General features: G+C 42.8%; 1 long non-coding RNA gene across 1 annotated transcript in view; it reads left to right on the top strand.

Annotated features, from left to right (window-relative positions):
* The window catches only part of LOC126481558 (uncharacterized), a 47,721-nt gene that overhangs the window by 1,645 nt on the left and 24,101 nt on the right, over nt 1–21,975 (top strand). Inside the window, exon 2 of the long non-coding RNA XR_007587589.1 lies at nt 13,509–13,639. This is a non-coding gene — a long non-coding RNA (uncharacterized LOC126481558). The remainder of the gene's footprint in view (nt 1–13,508; nt 13,640–21,975) is intronic.

Consider the following 21,975-nt stretch of genomic DNA (forward strand, 5'->3'; position numbering starts at 1 on the left):
CTATTGTATCACAATATCTAATAAGCTACGCAAAGATGCTGTTCACCATTCGTAAATTAACAATAATAAAATCTACATCTGAAGACACAGTGACACACTGAACAAGACAGTTAAATTATATGCCCGGTCCACCGCTTTCGTTACGTGTCAACGTACAGTAACCAAACACAGTCAGCAGATGGGAGCACTATCAGGAAAGGGTACAAAAAGCGTGTCGCGGGGATATGGAAAAAGTGCAGTTGCTATCGTAATTCGGAATCGCAGTACTTTGTCCCGTCAAAAAGAGCATACTGACTGGCTTTCAGCCCAAGGGCGGAAGCATTTCCGAAACGGCTAAGATTTCCCTCCCCCCAATAGCATCTAGCACCAGGACAATGCAATGTATTGCACAGCTCGTAGTGTACGTACGTAGTTCGAGGAGCAACACGCCCCAAAATCACCTGATTTTTGTAGATCGCAGATGCATTGGAAATAATTCCAACAACATCATTGAATGTTGGAACAATGCATGGCTGAAGCCCTCACTTAACACGAGCAATATAACAGTGAAACTTAGTTAAAGTGCACTTCGCAACTGTGAATCAACACTACTAATCTAGCAGTTCTGCGTACCAATGCTCAATGGATTTTGTTCACGCATAAAAAAATACACATTAGAACTCTACTGTAGTTTAGAGTCAGTTAAACACCTTGAACTTGGTCGTTACATGTTATTTGTTTTAGAAAAGAAACACTAATCTTGCAAAGTTACAAAAATTAATTTACACAGATATCAGCTTTCGCTTGTTGTGAACGATGATAGTGAGGCTGATCCTCTGTTGGTGAGTGCTCAGACATGTTTACATCATTTTGTACAGCTCAGTTGCCATTTGAAAGTTCTTCTTTCGTGTAAGTATTTTTACAGTGAATGTTTGTTACTACAGCTGTACTTATTATGTAACATCAGTCCAAAGTCACGAGGGCTATTCGGAAAATGAGAAACGATCGGTCGCAAAATGGAAACCACTGTGGAAATCCGACGAGGCTTTTCACAGACGTTTTGGGCAGTGTCTCTAGTATGCCTGCCGATCGCATCAAGAATCATTCATCGTGACATAAGTGCAACCCTTCCACACATTGCTGCAGATTTCAGTTGTAAGCTATCAACAAGTGTCAGCGCGCGAACCAATCAACGAAATAACCTACACTCCTGGAAATTGAAATAAGAACACCGTGAATTCATTGTCCCAGGAAGGGGAAACTTTATTGACACATTCCTGGGGTCAGATACATCACATGATCACATTGACAGAACCACAGGCACATAGACACAGGCAACAGAGCATGCACAATGTCGGAACTAGTACAGTGTATATCCACCTTTCGCAGCAATGCAGGCTGCTATTCTCCCATGGAGACGATCGTAGAGATGCTGGATGTAGTCCTGTGGAACGGCTTGCCATGCCATTTCCACCCGGCGCCTCAGTTGGACCAGCGTTCGTGCTGGACGTGCAGACCGCGTGAGACGACGCTTCATCCAGTCCTAAACATGCTCAATGGGGGACAGATCCGGAGATCTTGCTGGCCAGGGTAGTTGACTTACACCTTCTAGAGCACGTTGGGTGGCAAGGGATACATGCGGACGTGCATTGTCCTGTTGGAACAGCAAGTTCCCTTGCCGGTCTAGGAATGGTAGAACGATGGGTTCGATGACGGTTTGGATGTACCGTGCACTATTCAGTGTCCCCTCGACGATCACCAGTGGTGTACGGCCAGTGTAGGAGATCGCTCCCCACACCATGATGCCGGGTGTTGGCCCTGTGTGCCTCGGTCGTATGCAGTCCTGATTGTGGCGCTCACCTGCACGGCGCCAAACACGCATACGACCATCATTGGCACCAAGGCAGAAGCGACTCTCATCGCTGAAGACGACACGTATCCATTCGTCCCTCCATTCACGCCTGTCGCGACACCACTGGAGGCGGGCTGTACGATGTTGGGGCGTGAGCGGAAGACGGCCTAACGGTGTGCGGGACCGTAGCCCAGCTTCATGGAGACGGTTGCGAATGGTCCTCGCCGATACCCCAGGAGCAACAGTGTCCCTAATTTGCTGGGAAGTGGCGGTGCGGTCCCCTACGGCACTGCGTAGGATCCTACGGTCTTGGCGTGCATCCGTGCGTCGCTGCGGTCCGGTCCCAGGTCGACGGGCACGTGCACCTTCCGCTGACCACTGGCGACAACATCGATGTACTGTGGAGACCTCACGCCCCACGTGTTGAGCAATTCGGCGGTACGTCCACCCGGCCTCCCGCATGCCCACTATACGCCCTCGCTCAAAGTCCGTCAACTGCACATACGGTTCACGTCCACGCTGTCGCGGCATGCTACCAGTGTTAAAGACTGCGATGGTGCTCCGTATACCACGGCAAACTGGCTGACACTGACGGCGGCGGTGCACAAATGCTGCGCAGCTAGCGCTATTCGACGGCCAACACCGCGGTTCGTGGTGTGTCCGCTGTGCCGTGCGTGTGATCATTGCTTGTACAGCCCTCTCGCAGTGTCCGGAGCAAGTATGGTGGGTCTGACACACCGGTGTCAATGTGTTCTTTTTTCCATTTCCAGGAGTGTAGATATGGGCTTTCGGAGCCGAAGGCCCACTCATGTACCCTTGACTGCACGACGCAAAGCTTTACCCTAAAACCAAGGCCGTCAATATTGGCATTAGACTGTTGATGACTGGAAACATGTTGCGTGGTCGGACGAGTCTCGTTACAAATTGTATCGAGTGAGTGGACATGTCTATCTCGTGGGCCCCTACCACCACGGCACAGCGCGTCCCCAGGTTGCGGACAGGGGATACGGCCTTCAGGTATGAAGGGTAGCTGCAAATACAAAAAAATAAGCAGTTGCGGACAGCCGGTGGGGAGCAGGCGATGGCGTGATGAACCATTCCTGCTTCTTCTCCTCTTACTATCAGATCTATTCATCAAGAATCAGCAAATTAATGGGCATGGGTCCCTTTGAAGTAAAATATTCCGGAGGTAAACTAGGTTCCCATTCGGATCTCCGGGCGGAACCTACTTAAGTTTGAACAGGCCATGAACGTTCCAGACATTATTAGACGAATTAGATAGATGAGATGTAGACATTGAAGCTATTCAAGAAACTCGGTGGCTAGGGGAGGGTAGCATAAAGAGGGGTAACTATAAATTTTTCTATGGAGATGCAGAAGCTCACAGTTTCGGAGCAGATTTCGCAATACAGACAAAAGTGCTACACACAATCAGAGATTTAAGGTTCATTAGCGACCGACTATCTGTTATAGTGTTGTCCGTCTGGTGGACGCACCAACTGAGGACATTGAAGAGGTTGTTAAAGACGGCTTTTATGAGGAACTAGATCAACTGTTGGATGAATTCTCCTCGTGCAATATAAAATTAATCATAGATGATTTTAATGCGAAGATGGGGATGGAGGAAGCATTCCGGCCTACAATTGGGAAAGAAAGTTTGCATAACATTTCGAATGGTAATGGCACAGGGGTGGTTAATTTTGCTGTTTCAAAGGACGTGATTGTTGAGAGCACATATTTCAAAAGGAAGGACATTGATAAAGCAACTTGTGTCTCTCCGGATGGACACACCCGAAACCAAATTGATCATGTTGTTGTAGATCGGCGATGGCACACTAGTATAGAAAATGTTAGGATTTTCAGGGGAGCAGATTCCGATTCTGATCACTTTCTTGTAGTAGCCAAAGTTCACCAACGGCTATCTACAGCAACATCATGGTGTCACAATGCAGAACTTGTTAGGTTCGACACTGACAGGCTAAATGATGAAAACTTTAGAAAAAGGTACATGATAGAAATTTCAAATAGGTTTGATGCTCTCAGGACACACAAAGATCAAGAGAGGATGTAAATAAACAGTGGATCACTGTGAGGAATAATATCAAAGAGGCAGCGAAGGTCACAATAGGTACAATTAAGAAGAATAGGAGGAAACCGTGGTTTGATGATTAATGCAAGAAATTGGTAGAGGCAAGGAGAAAAGCGCGATTAGATTGGGATAGAATGGGAGACAGAAACCGAGAGGAGTTCTTAAACATGAGAAGGGAAGTTGGTCGTAGGCTACGGGCAAAGAAGAGGGATTATTTGAACAATCAAATCAAAAAAATGGAAACAAACAGTAAAAAAAAATCATTAGGGAACGTTACCTAGACATATATGGTTATAGGAAGGGGTTCAAGGCTAGGACAAATGCACTTCGAGGGGATGCCGGGAGAATATTGACAGACCCCAGTGCTATATTAACTAAATGGAGGGCGTATTTTGAGCATGTATTAAATGTACACCAGGAAGCAGGAAATGAGCAGGTGTGCGGAATACATACAGCAGAACTCCAGATACCTGAGGCAACGTTAAAGGAAGTAAGAGATGCAATCAACAAATTGAAAAATCATAAAGCACCAGGATCAGATTGCATAACTGCATACTTATTTAAAAATGGGGGACAGAAATTGGTGGAAGTAGTTCACAAAGTGATAACTGAAGTATGGAACTAAGAGATGATACCTGAAGAGTGGCAGGAATCGATGCTGATCCAAATTTTTGAGAAGGGCGACAAAATGGATTGTAGTAATTATAGAGGGATATCGCGATTACCAGTATGTTCTACAGTTTTCTCGAATATTCTGCTAAGCAGGCTTACACCATATGCAGATGAAACTGTGGGGGATTACCAAGATGGTTTTCGGAGGAACAGATCAACTATACACCAAATATTACCCTGCGTCTAATTTTGGAAAAGAAGTGGGAATACTATTAACCAGTTCATAATCATTCCATGTTGTTGTTGTTGTGGTCTTCAGTCCTGAGACTGGTTTGATGCAGCTCTCCATGCTACTCTCTCCTGTGCAAGCTTCTTCATCTCCCAGTACCTACTGCAACCTACGTCCTTCTGAATCTGCTTAGTGTATTGATCTCTTGGTCTCCCTCTACGATTTTTACCCTCCACGTTGCCCTCCAGTGCTAAATTTGTGATCCCTTGATGCCTCAAAACATGTCCTACCAACCGATCCCTTCTTCTAGTCAAGTTGTGCCACAAACTTCTCTTCTCCCTAATCCTATCCAATACCTCCTCATTAGTTATGTAATCTAACCACCTTATCTTCAGCATTCTTCTGTAGCACCACATTTCGAAAGCTTCTATTCTCTTCTTGTCCCAACTGGTTATCGTCCATGTTTCACTTCCATACATGGGTACACTCCATACAAATACTTTCAGAAACGACTTCCTGACACTTAAATCTATGCTCGATGTTAACAAATTTCTCTTCTTCAGAAACGCTTTCCTTCCCATTGCCAGTCTACATTTTATATCCTCTCTACTTCGACCATCATCAATTATTTTACTCCCTAAATAGCAAAACTTCTTTACTACTTTAAGTGTCTCATTTCCTAATCTAATCCCCTCAGCATCACCCGATTTAATTTGACTACATTCCATTATCCTCGTTTTGCTTTTGTTGATGTTCATCTTATATCCTCCTTTCAAGACACTGTCCATTCCGTTCAACTGCTCTTCCAAGTCCTTTGCTGTCTCTGACAGAATTACAATGTCATCGGCGAACCTCAAAGTTTTTATTTCTTCTCCATGGATTTTATTACCTACTCCGAATTTTTCTTTTGTTTCCTTTACTGCTTGCTCTATATACAGATGGAATAACATCGGGGAGAGGCTACAACCCTGTCTCACTCCCTTCCCAACCACTGCTTCCCTTTCATGCCCCTCAACTCTTATAACTGCCATTTGGTTTCTATACAAATTGTAAATAGCCTTTCGCTCCCTATATTTTACCCCTGCCACCTTCACAATTTGAAAGAGGGTATTCCAGTCAACATTGTCAAAAGCTTTCTCTAAGTCTACAAATGCTAGAAATGTAAGTTTGCCTTTTCTTAATCTTTCTGCTAAGTTAAGTCGTGAGGTTAGTATTGCCTCACGTGTTCCAACATTTCTACGGAATCCAAACTGATCTTCCTCGAGGTCCGCTTCTACCAGTTTTTCCATTCGTCTCTAAAGAATTCGCGTTAGAATTTTGCAGCTGTGACTTATTAAACTGATAGTTCGGTAATTTTCACATCTGTCAACACCTGATTTCTTTGGGATTGGAATTATTATATTCTTCTTGAAGTCTGTGGGTATTTCGCCTGTCTCATACATCTTGCTCACCAGATGGTAGAGTTTTGTCGTGACTGGCTCTCCCAAGGCCATTAGTAGTTCTAATGAAATGTTGTCTACTCCCGGGGCCTTGTTTCGACTCAGGTCTTTCAGTGCTCTGTCAAACTCTTCACGCAGTATCTTATCTCCCATTTCATCTTCATCTACATCCTCTTCCATTTCCACAATATTGTCCTCAAGTACATCGCACTTGTATAAACACTCAATATACTCCTTCCACCTTTCTGCCTTCCCTTCTTTGCTTAGAACTGGGTTGCCATCTGAGCTCTTGATATTCGTACAAGTGGTTCTCTTCTCTCCAAAGGTCTCTTTAATTTTCCTGTAGGCAGTATCTATCTTACCCCTAGTGAGACAAGCCTCTACATCCTTACATTTGTCCTCTAGCCATCCCTGCTTAGCCATTTTGCACATCCTGTCGATCTCATTTTTGAGACGTTTGTATCCCTTTTTGCCTGCTTCATTTACTGCATTTTTATATTTTCTCCTTTCATCAGTTAAATTCAATATTTCTTCTGTTACCCAAGGATTTCCATTAGCCCTCGTCATTTTACCTACTTGATCCTCTGCTGCCTTCACTACTTCATCCCTCAGAGCTACCCATTCTTCTTCTACTGTATTTCTTTCCCCCATTCCTGTCAATTGTTCCCTTATGCTCTCCCTGAAACTCTGTACAACCTCTGGTTCTTTCAGTTTATCCAGGTCTCATCTCCTTAAATTCCCACCTTTTTGCAGTTTCTTCAGTTTCAGTCTGCAGTTCATAATTAATAGATTGTGGTCAGAATCCACATCTGCCCCTGGAAATGTCTTACAATTTAAAACCTGGTTCCTAAATCTCTGTCTTACCATTATATAATCTATCTGATACCTTTTAGTATCTCCAGGATTCTTCCAGGTATACAACCTTCTTTTATGATTCTTGAACCAAGTGTTAGTTATGATTAAGTTATGCTCTGTGCAAAATTCTACCCGACGGCTTCCTCTTTCATTTCTTCCCCCCAATTCATATTCACCTACTATGTTTCCTTCTCTCCCTTTTCCTACTGACGAATTCCAGTCACCAATTACTATTAAATTTTCATTTCCCTTCACTAACTGAATAATTTCTTTTATCTCGTCATACATTTCATCAATTTATTCATCATCTGCAGAGCTAGTTGGCATATAAACTTGTACTACTGTAGTAGGCATGGGCTTTGTGTTTATCTTGGCCACTATAATGCGTTCACTATGCTGTTTGTAGTAGCTTACCCGCACTCCTACTTTCTTATTCATTATTAAACCTGCTCCTGCATTACCCCTATTTGATTTTGTATTTGTAACCCTGTAATCACCTGACCAAAAGTTTTGTTCCTCCTGCCACAGAACTTCACTAATTCCCACTATATCTAACTTTAGCCTATCTATTTCCCTTTTCAAATTTTCTAACCTACCTGCCCGATTAAGGGATTGGACATTCCACGCTCCAATCCGTGGAATGCCAGTTTTCTTTCTCCTGATAACGACGTCCTCTTGAGTAGTCCCCGCCCGGAGATCCGAATGGGGGACTATTTTACCTCCGGAATATTTTACCCAAGAGGACGCCATCATCATTTAATCATACAGTAAAGCTGCATGTCCTCGGGAAAAATTACGGCTGTAGTTTCCCCTTGCTTTCAGCCGTTCGCAGTACCAGCTCAGCAAGGCCGTTTTGGTTAATGTTACAGGCCAGATCAGTCAATCATCCAGACTGTTGCCCCCGCAACTACTGAAAAGGCTGCCCCTCTTCAGGAACCACGTGTTTGTCTGGCCTCTCAGCAGATACCCCTCCGTTGTGGTTGCACCTGCGGTACGGCCATCTGTATCGCTGAGGCACGCAAGCCTCCCCACCAACGGCAAGTTCCATGGTTCATGGGGGAAATCTTTCCATAGATTTTACAAAAGCATATGATTCAGTATTGCAATCAAAATTGTACAGATTTCTTTTGGAACTTGGAATACCAAAGAAGTATGTTAGGCTTACAGAAGCTAGTTTGAAAAACACAAAAGGTAGATTACGCGTGGGCAAATTGGAGTCAGAAGAATTTGTAATAAAGAACGTACTTAAGTAGGGAGATGCCCTGTCTCTGCTACTTTTTAATTTAGCCCTAGAATATACTGTACGAATGGCAGCAGATAATTCAGAGGGTGTGGAGTTAAATGGAAATGTTAAGATATTAGGGTATGCAGATGATCTAAACATCATTAGCGATAGGAAAGAATCTGTAACAGGCTAGTGAAGATGTAATTCTAACGATAAGTGAAGACAAAACGAAATACCTGGTTACTACTAGAATGCCAACAGCAGTAGATCAGGAAACGTTAAGAGTTGGAGACATGCAGTTTGAAAAAGTGAACACATTTAAGTATCTAGTCGTGGAAATCACTTCGAGAAATGAGATTGAATCCGAACTGAAGCAGAGATTACGGGCGGGAAATGCGTGCTATTTCTCACTGAATAGATTACTTTCATCACGGATATTGTCGAGGAATTTAAAAATTAGAATATACAACATTATTATTCTACCAGTTATGCTGTATGAGTGTGAGACCTGGTCTCTCACTGTGCAAAATGAAAAGCCGTTTCGAGTATTTGAAAACAAAATTTTGAGGAAAATTTTCGGAGCAAAAAGGGATGACAAGAGCAGAGAGTGGCGAAAACTGCATAACGAAGAGGTTTACGAACTCTATTCAAGCCCTGACATAATCAGTATTATTAAATCGCATAGGCTACGATGGGCGGGTCACGTAGCTCGAATGGATGAGGGCAGGGCAGCGCGCAGAGTACTAGTAGGGCACTTAGAGGGTAAACGTCCTGTGGGGAGACCGAGGCGTAAATGGGGGGACAATGTGAATAATGATTTGAGGAGCCTAGGTATTGAAGGAGAATGGAAGGAAATAGCCCAAGATAGGGACAGATGGCGAAAATACGCTGCTGCGGTAATGGACTCACGAGTCCGGTATGACCAGTGAGTGTGTGAGTGAATGGACATGTACTGGTATGGAGACAACCTCATGAATCCTTGGACCCTGAAAGTCAGCAGGGGCTGTTCAAGTTGGTGGAGGCTCTTTAATGGTGTGGGGCGTGTGCTGTTGGGGTGATTTCTGACCCCTGATACGTCTAGACATGACCCTGGTAGGCGACACGTACGTAAGCGTCCTGTCTGATCACCTGCATCCATTCGTGTCCGTTGTGCCTTCCGACGGAATTGGGCAATTCCAGCAGGACAATGCGATATCTCACACGTCCAAAAATGCTACAGAGTGGCTACAGAAACACTCTTCTGAGTTTAAACACTTCCGCTGACCTTAAACTCCCCAGACATGAACTTTACTGAGCATATCTGGGATGTCTTTCAACGTGCTGTTCAGAATAGATCTCAACACCTCGTACTCTTGCGGAGTTATGGACAGCCCGAGCAGGATTCATGGTAGCAGTTCCCTCCAGCACTACTTCAGACATTAGTCGAGTCGATGTCACGTCGTGTTGTGGCACTTCTGCATGCTCGCTGGGGCCCTACACGATATTAGGCAGGTGTATGAGTTTCTTTGGCTCTTCAGTACATTTAAAGTTCCAAAGACTAACATCGTAACTGGTACATAGTGATCGCAATACTTCAGTAATACAAAAATTAATTTCCATCGCTGACGTGCTACTCGAAACTACACTTTTAAAAACTGATTATGTTGCGCAAGGCATTGCAATAGGTCGCAGGTTAAGAAAACTAATTTGTGGTCCAGATGGAAATTAATTTTGGATGTTGCTAAGTACTTGTGGGATGTAACTTCATCGTTTTCAGCAAATACTATCGAATTGTAATGTATCATATTTCTTCCAAAGTATCGGTTTGTTCCATGAGAATAGAATGTTATTGAAGAAAGGGTAGCCGCGCGGGATTAGCCGAGCGGTCTCAGGCGCTGCAGTTATGGACTGTGCGGCTGGTCCCGGCGGAGGTTCGATTTCTCCCTCGGGCATGGGTATGTGTGTTTGTCATTAGGATGATTTGGGTTAAGTAGTGTGTAAGGTTAGGGACTGATGACCTTCGTAGCCAAGTGCCATAAGATTTCACACACATTTGAACTTTTTTTTTTTTTTTAAGATAGGTTACATCACATTGCCACCAACAAGGGAAAACATTTGATCATTAAAATTAGAGGAAAGTACTGGTTCTTTTACTCTTTCCTTGCTGCCTAAGAGATTCAGTAAGAGGTTGCGAATTTTATTTCATAGTCATGTAACATATGCTGCAGGCCAGGATGTCGTCGTTACAACACAGCGAGCTTAGTGTCTAGAAAACGTTTTGGTGTTAACTGCGAATACATATGAAATTGCTTATATAACAACAATCACACTTCTTGTAAAAAGACAGAATGAAGGTTCGACATACAAATGTTGAAGTGAGAAGACGATAGAGTGCTTACAACGCGCAATCGTCGGGTCGTTAAACGGAGTACGTCCAACTAATTTAAAAGGCCAAAAAAATATGCAAAAAGCTTCATTAGTCCAGGACTGCAGCATTGTGCACTATGCTCCAAAATGAAGACTAAATAATTCATGCAGCATTATTACTTCACAACAGAAGTCAAGATACCGGAATAACACAACACTCTAGGAAGAAAGAAATTACTACATTTTATTATCTTAACTAAAAGTTTCAGAAGACTTTCACAGACATGACGTTTATCATCAGCAATTTAATCTCATTTTCCCTTGGAAGATTGTATGAAATTCAGTCAGTTAGATGCTTATAATTAAATCATTTGCTACAATGTGTAGACATAGCCTAAAAGCTCTAAAATTCTATGCTATGGACACTGTTGTTAACCGAAATTGATATACTCGAGCTCCACTTACAGAGTTTTTAGTAAGGTACTCTATTACTTTGTATTTGAACCTCTGAGTATTTCCAAAGCAAGTACTCACTACACTTCAGTCATGTGACGACAAAGAAATAGTTTCACCGGGAATACATTGTAACATGAGTGCAACGTCTTAAACATTGTACACTTTTGCCCGCTCATGACACTGACGTACTTCAGTCTCTGCATTGGTAAAAATCTGTGTGACTATGCGATGTTGTAGTCATTCTCATGCAAATATTTCACCATTCTATGGAGCTGCCAATTTCCCAACAATGGAGTCGTATCTTCGGGAGGATAAACAACGAAACTTGCAAACAGTTATCGACCTGACAGAAAATGCTAAGAATTTTCGGAGTCTCGTTAAATCAGTAAACTGATCAAAATCATTTGACCATACACTCAGTGACATTGTGGCGTCGAAAGAAAGCATGAAAGAGAGAAGGCTTTTTGCAAAATTGCTTCACAAAATTATAGTATCTACTGGTCAACAAACATTAATGCAAGTTAAACCACTGGATACTTGCATATCACAATATATTTTAAAATGTACGTACATGTAAATGAATGTTCAACATCTCCTCCTGAACAACTGCACCGATTTAAACCATACGTGGTAGACATATTACTTGCTATCTGGAAAGAAGTACTGTGGGGTTAAGGACCATCCACATCTGATTGGGATGGGAATGAAAAGGGGGTGACACAGAAGCATAACTCATTAAAACCTGGAGCAATTTCAGCCAAATTTGTTCGGTACACGACTCATAACTTGCATATTGATATTGTGAGATTAAGATGCTCCATTACCAATAGGGGTGCCGATGTGAATGAGAATCGGTGACATGAAAATATTCGAAAACGGCCTATTGATATTTATTTCCTGTATTTCCATGAGATACTTTTAAAAATACGAAGTTCAATGTGTCTATGTTCGACGTGTCAACCAGGTCACCAGAACGCGAGCTGCAGCGAGCCAATAATTTTGTCACAGTATTTCAGGACTTACGATCAAGCTACACGGCTGAATACACACCATTTCTGGAATCTTACGGTGTAAAATAGCAGAGAATCAGTCATATATATGTGTCAGATACGTATGTGTTCGACGTCTTCTCCCAAGCCCTTGGTTCGATTTGAACTAATCTAATTACACATATTGCTTACTGTCTGGAAAGGAATACTTTGTGGGTGAAAACTACAAATACCCACTTGAGTGGCGTTGGTGGTGAGACAGAGAAGGATGGGAGGAGAAGGTAGATAGATAGAGAGAGAGGATGATAGGATGCTTAGGCATATAGTGTCAAGCAAATGGGCATAGAGAGAGGAGGACGAGGTGGACAGAGGCATAAGAGGAGACGGACAAAGAGGGGTGGAGGAGGAGATGAATGGGAGAGGGGAAGGAAGAGATGGACTGAGAGAGGGTGACGAAGTGGTGCACAGAGAGAGGGAGGGGATGAAGAGACGAACAGAGACGTGAGGGATGGATGGAAAAGGGGTAGGAGGGGGAGGAGGGGAAGGAGGAGGAGGGCGTGGACAGAAGGAGGGGGGAACAGGACATGGACAGAGAGAGGAGGAAAGAGATGAACTAACAGAAGACTGCAATAAATAAATACCCAGGCATTGCTGGATTTCTCAGGTAGTACATATTTGAAAAAGATGTTCTGCAAGAAAGTGAACGAAGTGGAAGTAACTGAAACTTAAAGTTCCCGAAGTTCATCGTCTATCACAGGAGAAAGTCATTGGAATTTATAATAACGTGAGGATGTACCAATAGCGTTCAACACAACATGGACCACGCTAGGACACATATTCGAAGGAAGTATTTGCGAGTCTATCAACAGCAGTTGGGAGCAGCGAATAGAATCAGTTATCTGAGGTTGTGGTGGAGTCGCTAAACCTACGATACCCATGGTCTCTGTCACTCATCCGTTGATAGCAAAGATGTAAGATTACCTGGAAGACAGTGTCAAAAAGAATGAAATCAAGTAGTTTTTGCGTGTACTTTTATCAACAATTTCCTTCACTTAACGTCAACGAAGATTGTGAGAGATGCAGTCGTGATACATTGCTGTGTTTATACTTCCATGGGCACCTGGAGTATATCAATGCTTTCTGGATATTTATAAGGAAGATGTTTACTATAATTCACGATTGTGTAGTTAGTAGCCATAATAATAACGTATGCCTGTAATAAAAGCAGGCGCACTGTTAACTTCATCTACGTCGTGATATGGTAACACACTCAAAAGCATTTATTCAAAATAGCTAATACTGCCTGTTTAAGCCCTTGTACTTACAACTGAATTCTCTAACTACAGCCAACGTGATAGCGACAAGCACCCTGTAACGCCAGCTAGCCGTGTGTATGCGACTGCGCAGTGAGCCGATGTTTTGCCCTTTTGCCCGCAGACGCCGACGTGCAGGACGATGACGACGACGACACCGGCGGTGTGGGTGGCGGCCGGCACGGGCGGCATCCGAGTGGCGGCGGAGGCGGCGGGGGCGGTCCGGGCAGCCACGTGCGCTACGTCACCAGGAACGTGAGTACCGCCACACGCCCCGCCTCTGCTCGCACCGCCCACCATCGGGGATGCCTCAACTGCCACTGCCAGTGTCACCCTCGCACAGCCACCTGTCTCACACACTTACGCGTCAGAGAGATTACTGGACAGGCTTCCAGAAGTTTACCGTAGGATATTTTGTCTACAGGAGAATTCACACATAAACTCACATCTACACACCCACCCACCCAACCACCCACCCCAGACACACACACACACACACACACACACACACACACACACACACACATACACGCTCAAACCCACACAAACACACACAAATAGATTTTACAACGAAAGCGGAATTTCTAACACAGAGAGAAATGTGCATTCTTTTATTTAAATGAAACATACACGAAAAGTTGGGTTCTAGCCAGGACAGCAAGTGTTGCTCATGGCGATAGAGTCATGAGTCAACATCTTAACAGCCCTAGTCAAAGCTTCGCCTTTTCTGTTGAGCAGCTTCTCCTCATTCCCTTCACCTTCATATGGCGCAAACCCCAGCCACCCTCCTGATTATATTACTTTGTGGCAAATACTTCTGATTTAAACGCCAACTACGCTCACATAATATGCGCTAACTGTCGCATTTAATGACACATTTGCGGACTTTCAGTTGCCACTACCAGCAATGGAAGTGAATTTCGCCAATAGATATTTGTAACTGGGAAATTGAGCCATGTATGCCGCAGTTTTAATGGTATTCCATTTTGTTGCTACACAATGGAAGTAAATATAAAACACTCAGGAAAAAGGAGAATATTAAGCAAGTTAATATACTCAGTATGCTCGCATTCTCATGTGTTTCAGCGGATATTGAACACTCCTCTACTCTGTGAGCGTACCATCTTCTATTGGTATAGGAAACAAATCGTAAATTTTAGTAGTAGTGTTAAGCTCCAAAAATTCTCAGACAAATATCTTTCAAACAATGATTTTCTATCATTAGAGATGCAAGCAATCATGTCCTCTGTGGGCAAAAGATTTTGTGGCAACTCAAAATAATATGTATCACTGATCATGTGAATACTTTTACGGCTTTAAGTAAGCGTTCTACACCAGCATACTACATTTCATCGTATGGAGTGAGGTGTAAACTATGTACTATACTTTTCATTTACTCTGATAACTATTAAATTCATATATTATGCATGGCAATAACGAGTGTCGGTAATTCTTCCATGCCTGCTCGATTTTCTCTATTCTACTTCTTTAGTGTAAGCCGTAAGACGAGATACTTGGTGAGAGTATGAAATGTGTTCTACGTCTACTTTTATAGCACTTACTCTCAAATATTTAATTCTAATCCCTCGAGTGATATTCAATATCAGTCACATAGCTTCTCCCAACGGAGTTACCTATTCATTTCTGCGACTTACGCAGACTGGAGAAACCCACGACGAAATGTGCGGTTCTGGACCCGGTACACAGACACAAGCTGGAAAGCTCCGTCATCGATATTCGTTGGACGACAGCTTGTAGGTGATATAATTCAACCTTCACGTACTTAGATACACTTACTAACTATTATTCCCATGAGTCTCTGCTCTGCCACTGTCTTGTTTACTTTGGATGCCAGACTTGCACCAAGCGTTGATGATTGGTAGGGTAAGTTTCCTGCAATTATCTAATTATGATCTCTCCTTGTGTCTAATGGTGTCGTACGAGAACAGCCTCACAGAATTACTAATATAATACTTTAAGTTTCTTATGTTGGAACATAAACGATCAGATCACACGTCCTTATGGACCCGTACAAACTGTTGACGCTCCTTCCATCGAAAACAACGCACACAGTTTTTCTTTCGAAGAGGTTTTATGTCCAGTCATGGAGTTCGTATAATACTGAGGTCCACTAACATTTGCGGGGCAATAGTGAGGAAATCAGTGAGACGTTTTCTGCCTGTAAAGATAGACAATGTGTCCCTATTCATAACACAGTTTCCCTTATCCAGAAACTGAGACTTCGCTCTTCTGACTCGTTTGGTGCTGTCATCCACGAGTTCCTCTCCTGTGCCAAAGTCTTCATCTTCAGTAGCACTTGCACCTTACGTCCTCAGTTCGCTCGATTTATTCCAATCTATGCCTTCTCTTACATTTTTTACCCTCTACATTTGTCTCTAGTACCACGGAGATTATTCCCAAACGCCTTAACGCAAGTCCCATCACCTTGTTCCTCCTTCTTGTCAGTGTTTTCCAAGTGTTTCTTCTGCGATTTTGTTTAGAACTTCCTCATTCCTCATCTTATCAGTTCACCTTACTTTCGACATTATTAAGTATCACCATCCCAAACGCTTCGATTCTTTTCTGTTTCGGTCTTCCCACTATCCATGATTCACTACCGCACAATTCTGTGCTCCAAACATTTATTCTCAAAAGTTTCTTCCTCGAATTAAGGCCTATGTTTGATACTAGTAGACTTCTCTTGGGCGGGAGTGGCCTTTTTTTTCTGTGTTGGTCTGTTTCTTATGTCCAACTTCCGTCGTCCACCATGGGTTATTTTGCTTTCAAGGAAGCAGAATTGCTTATCTTCGTGTACCTCATGGCCACCAATGTTGATGCTAAATTTCTTGCTGTTCTCATTTTTGCTACTTCCCGTTACTTTTGTCTTTTCCCAGAATACTCTCAATCCATATCCTGTACTCATTAGATCATTTCATTCAGTAGATCCTGTGATTCTTCTTCACTTTCACTGAGAATACCACTGTCTTCAGCGAATCGTATCATTGATACGCTTTTATGCTGAAGTTTAATCCCAGCTTTGATCCTTTCTTTTATTTGCGGCATTGTTTCTTCGCTGTATCGGTTGAACAGTCGGAAAGAAACACTACATCCTTGTGTTGCACTCTTTTCCATCCGAGCACTTCGAATTCGGTCTCCGAGTCTCATTGCTCCCCCTTGCTTTCTGTACGTATCGTACAATAGACGCCTTTCCTACTGTTCTTAGAATTTCGAACATTTTGCACCATTTCACACTCTCCAAACCTTTTCCTAGATCATCAAATTTTATCTTGAGTTTGCTTCCTCTAACAAACACGAAATCGGAGCTGCCTCTCTGATGCCCTTACCTCTTCCAAAGCCTCTATTTTCTTTTTCTGTATATTATTCTTGTCAGCGGCGTGGACGTATGAGATGTCAAACTGATTGTGTAGTAGTTGTCGCAAATATCTTCCCTTGCTATTTACGAAACTTTGCGGATAATATTTTTCCAATAGTCTGATGGTACATCAACAGTCTCATAAACAGGTGTTTGGTTGCAGGTATGCCCCCCCTTTCCCAAATGATTTTTGAAATTCCATATCATCTACCCCTTTGCTTTATTTGATCACAAGTCTTCCAGAGCTCTTTCAAATTCTAATGCTGGATCGCCATTGTCTCCCTTGCACACTTCACTTTCTTCGTCTATAAATTCATCAAACAATTTCCCCCCATTTCCCCCCCCCCCCCCCCCTTCATAGAGGCGTTCAGTGTACCCTTTCCACCTATACGCTCTTTCCTCAGCGTTAAAAAGTGTAATTCCACATTGCACTACTAATATTACCCCCCTCACTTCCAACATTACCGAAGGTCGTTTTGACATATCCATGTGCTGAGTCAGTCTTATCGTCTGTGAAAATTTCTTCACATTTTTCCTGTAGCTATTTCGCCTTGGCTGTCATGCACATCCTGTTTATTTCATTCACTAGTGATTTGTCCCCCAAATGAACCAAGGAACTAGCCGTTAGTGAGGAAGCTTGCGTGCCTCAGCGATACAGATAACCTTACCGTAGGTGCAACCACAACGGAGGGGTATCTGTTGAGAGGCCAGACAAACATGTGGTTCCTGAAGAGGGGCAGCAGCCTTTACAGTAGTTGCAGGGGCAACAGTCTGTATGATTGACTAATCTGGCATTGTAACACTAACCAAATCAGCCTTGCTGTGCTGGTACTGCGAACGGTTGTGAGCAAGGGGGAACTACAGCCGTAATTTTTCCCGAGGGCATGCAGCTTTACTGTATGGTTAACGATGATGGCGTCCTCTGGGGTAAAATATTCCGGAGGTAAAACAGTCCCCCATTCGGATCTCCGGGCGGGGACTACTCAAGAGGACGTTGTTATCAGGAGAAAGAAAACTGGCGTTCTACGGATCGGAGCGTAGAATGTCAGGTCCCTTAATCGGGCACGTAGGTTAGAAAATTTAAAAAGGGAAATGGATAGGTTAAAGTTAGATATAGTGGGAATTAGTGAAGTTAGGTGGCAGGAGGAACAAGACTTTTGGTCAGGCGAATACAGGGTTATAAATACAAAGTCAAATAGGGGTAATGCAGGAGTAGGATTAATAATGAATAAAAAAATAGGAATGCGGGTAAGCTACTACAAACAGCATAGTGAACGCATTATTGTGGCCAAGATAGACACGAAGCCAGCGCATACTACAGTAGTACATGTTTATATGCCAACTAGCTCTGCAGATGACGAAGAAATTGAAGAAATGTGTGACGGAATAAAAGAAATTATTCAGATAGTGAAGGGAGACGAAAATTTAATAGTCATGGGTGACTGGAATTCGGTAGTGGGAAAAGGGAGAGAAGGAAACGTAGTAGGTGAATATGGATTGGGGGTAAGAAATGAAAGATGAAGCCGTCTGGTAGAATTTTGCGCAGAGCATAACTTAAGGGGCTCCGGAACGCCCTATACTTGCAATGTTAAAATAACGCTTATAAATTACATCTTTCCTCACAAAGTATTTGAGGTAGGAAGTTGAACTTTTTACAGATTATTTATTGGAATATGGGCTACAACTTAGCACAGGGAATTTACAAAATTTTAGTTCAGTTATTAAAGATGATTTTTTTTTCAATTGTAATGAAAATTCACAACATTTTTTTGCAATTTTTTTATTTATATATTAAAAATATACAGTTTTTTGGAAAAAGGCTGTGTTAAATTATGCAGAAGGTACTGTGTAACATTTACTGAAAGTTTGAAACAAATATGTTTGGAACATCCTTAGAAAACATGTAATTAGTATGAGAATATAAAAGTTTTGGGAATCGAGCGACAAAGATTGGATTAACTTTTTAGTGCATTCCAGGTCCATAGGATGGATTATCCTCATCCTCTGCAAACTCCTCCTCCAGCTTCCTGTTGTTTCTCCTCCTGTTTACTCTTGCTTGTATTTGTAGACTCTTTACAGCCCTGTCTGCAGCCCGAAGGCGTTCCTTGTCTAAAGCAAGCATCGCTCGTTGTTGTGTTCGTAGATGTTGCTACCATTTTCTTCAGTTGCAGTTACTGCAACACTGTTCCAAAAGGTGGTCATGTATGAACACTTATCACATTTCAGTTGTATTTCACTAGCAAGTCCTACGTGCTTTATTATGGAGAGTTCCAGACCAACTTCACTACAATGAATACATCTTACACAGTTTGAAAAAATTCCTTTGAGAACCGACATATCAAATATTTCATTCACATCCGATTCGCCCATAAAACGTTCATAGTTTTCACTCATTGAACCAAGCTTCTTCTGTGAAGTATTTTCTTTCCCACTTTGACTGCTATGGGCAGGTGTACTTGAGAGGTTAGGTTCACTCACTTGGTTATCGTCTTTATTGTTTACAGTAATAACACATACCTTTGGCTTTCCAACATTTCTCCTTTTCTTAAAAGCCTTCAGAGGATTTCTAATAACTTTACTTTTACTCATTATTATACTTCAACAAAACAGAGACTCAAGAAACAGAATTAATTACGAATATTTTCGAGATAACGACAGAGTAAATAAACATGAAACAATCGACAATCACACCAGCGATATATATTAAACCATCACAGGTTAGCCACAACACATACTTTATCTCACATCACTAAAATGTACCTGATGAACACGGATGTTAATAATAACACCATTTGACAGCAGTTTAACAGCGCCACAGTGGGTCACGCCCATGTAGAACACATTTCAAAAAAAAATTAAAAATAGTTGTAGTCTTCGGAATTGAATAAATTATATATGTATTAAAAGGTAATAGTCTTCAGATTCAGAAAACGCAAAAAAGTAAAAGTTGAACTTTTCATGATTTTGAGCCTTTCCGGAGCCTCTTAATCATAGCTAACACTTGGTTCAAGAATCATGAAAGAAGGTTGTATACACGGATGAACCCTGGAGATACTAAAAGGTATCGGATAGATTATATAATGGTAAGACAGAGATTTAGGAACCAGGTTTTAAATTGTAAGACATTTCCAGGGGCAGATGTGGACTCTGACCACAATCTATTGGTTATGAACTGTAGATTGAAACTGAAGAAATTGCAAAAGGGTGGGAATTTAAGGCGATGGGACCTGGATAAACTGAAAGAACCAGAGGTTGTACAGGGAGAGCATAAGGGAACAATTGACAGGAATGGGGGAAAGAAATACAGTAGAAGAAGAATGGGTAGCTCTGAGGGATGAAGTAGTGAAGGCAGCAGAGGATCAAGTAGGTAAAAAGAAGAGGTCTAGTAGAAATCATTGGGTAACACAAGAAATATTGAATTTCATTGAGGAAAGGAGAAAATATAAAAATGCAGTAATTGAAGCAAAAATGAGATCGACAGGCAGTGCAAAATGGCTAAGCAGGGATGGCTAGAGGATAAATGTAAGGATGTAGAGGCTTATCTCACTAGGGGTAAGATACAGGGTGTTTCAAAAATGACGGTATATTTGAAACGGCAATAAAAACTAAACGAGCAGCGATAGAAATACATCGTTTGTTGCAATATGCTTGGGACAACAGTACATTTTTAGGCAGACAAACTTTCGAAATTACAGTAGTTACAATTTTCAACAACAGATGGCGCTGCGGTCTGGGAAACTCTATAGTACGATATTTTCCACATATCCACCATGCGTAGCAATAATATGGCGTAGTCTCTGAATGAAATTACCCGAAACCTTTGACAACGTGTCTGGCGGAATAGCTTTACATGCAGATGTGATGTACTGCTTCAGCTGTTCAATTGTTTCTGGATTCTGGCGGTACACCAGGTCTTTCAAGTGTCCCCACAGAAAGAAGTCACAGGGGTTCATGTCTGGCGAATAGAGAGACCAATCCACGCCGCCTCCTGTATGTTTCGGATAGCCCAAAGCAATCACACGATCATCGAAATATTCATTCAGGAAATTAAAGACGTCGGCCGTGCGATGTGGCCGGGCACCGTCTTTCATAAGCCATGAGGTGTTCGCAGTGTCGTCTAAGGCAGTTTGTACCGCCACAGAAGTGGCTGTGGGGTTAAAGGCGCTGCAGTCTGGAACCGCGAGACCGCTACGGTCGCAGGTTCGAATCCTGCCTCGGGCATGGATGTTTGTGATGTCCTTAGGTTAGTTAGGTTTAACTAGTTCTAAGTTCTAGGGGACTAATGACCTCAGCAGTTGAGTCCCATAGTGCTCAGAGCCATTTGAACCATTTGTACCGCCACAAATTCACGAAGAATGTCCAGATAGCGTGATGCAGTAATCGTTTCGGATCTGAAAAATGGGCCAATGATTCCTTTGGAAGAAGTGGCGGCCCAGACCAGTACTTTTTGAGGATGCAGGGACGATGGGACTGCAACATGGGGCTTTTCGGTTCCCCATATGCGGCAGTTCTGTTTATTGACGAAGCCGTCGAGGTAAAAATAAGCTACGTCAGTAAACCAAATGCTGCCCACATGCATATCGCCGTCATCAATCCTGTGCACTATATCGTTAGCGAATGTCTCTCGTGCAGCAATGGTAGCGGCGCTGAGGGGTTGCCGCGTTTGAATTTTGTATGGATAGAGGTGTAAACTCTGGCGCATGAGACGATACGTGGACGTTGGCGTTATTTGGACCGGAGCTGCAACACGGCGAACGGAAACCCAAGGCCGCTGTTGGATCACCTGCTGCACTAGCTGCGCGTTGCCCTCTGTGGTTGCCGTATGCCGTCGCCCTACCTTTCCAGCACGTTCATCCGTCACGTACCCAGTCCGTTGAAGTTTTTCAAACAGATCCTTTACTGTATCGCTTTTCGGTCCTTTGGTTACATTAAACCTCCGTTGAAAACTTCGTCTTGTTTCAACAACACTGTGTTCTAGGCGGTGGAATTCCAACACCAGAAAAATCCTCTGTTCTAAGGAATAAACCATGTTGTCCACAGCACACTTGCACGTTGTGAACAGCACACGCTTACAGCAGAAAGACGACGTACAGAATGGCGCACCCACAGACTGCGTTGTCTTCTATATCTTTCACATCACTTGCAGCGCCATCTGTTGTTGAAAATTGTAACTACTATAATTTCGAAAGTTTGTCCGCCTGAAATGTACTGTTGTCCC

Source organism: Schistocerca serialis, chromosome 5, assembly GCF_023864345.2.
Source record: "Schistocerca serialis cubense isolate TAMUIC-IGC-003099 chromosome 5, iqSchSeri2.2, whole genome shotgun sequence".
Taxonomy (NCBI): domain Eukaryota; kingdom Metazoa; phylum Arthropoda; class Insecta; order Orthoptera; family Acrididae; genus Schistocerca; species Schistocerca serialis.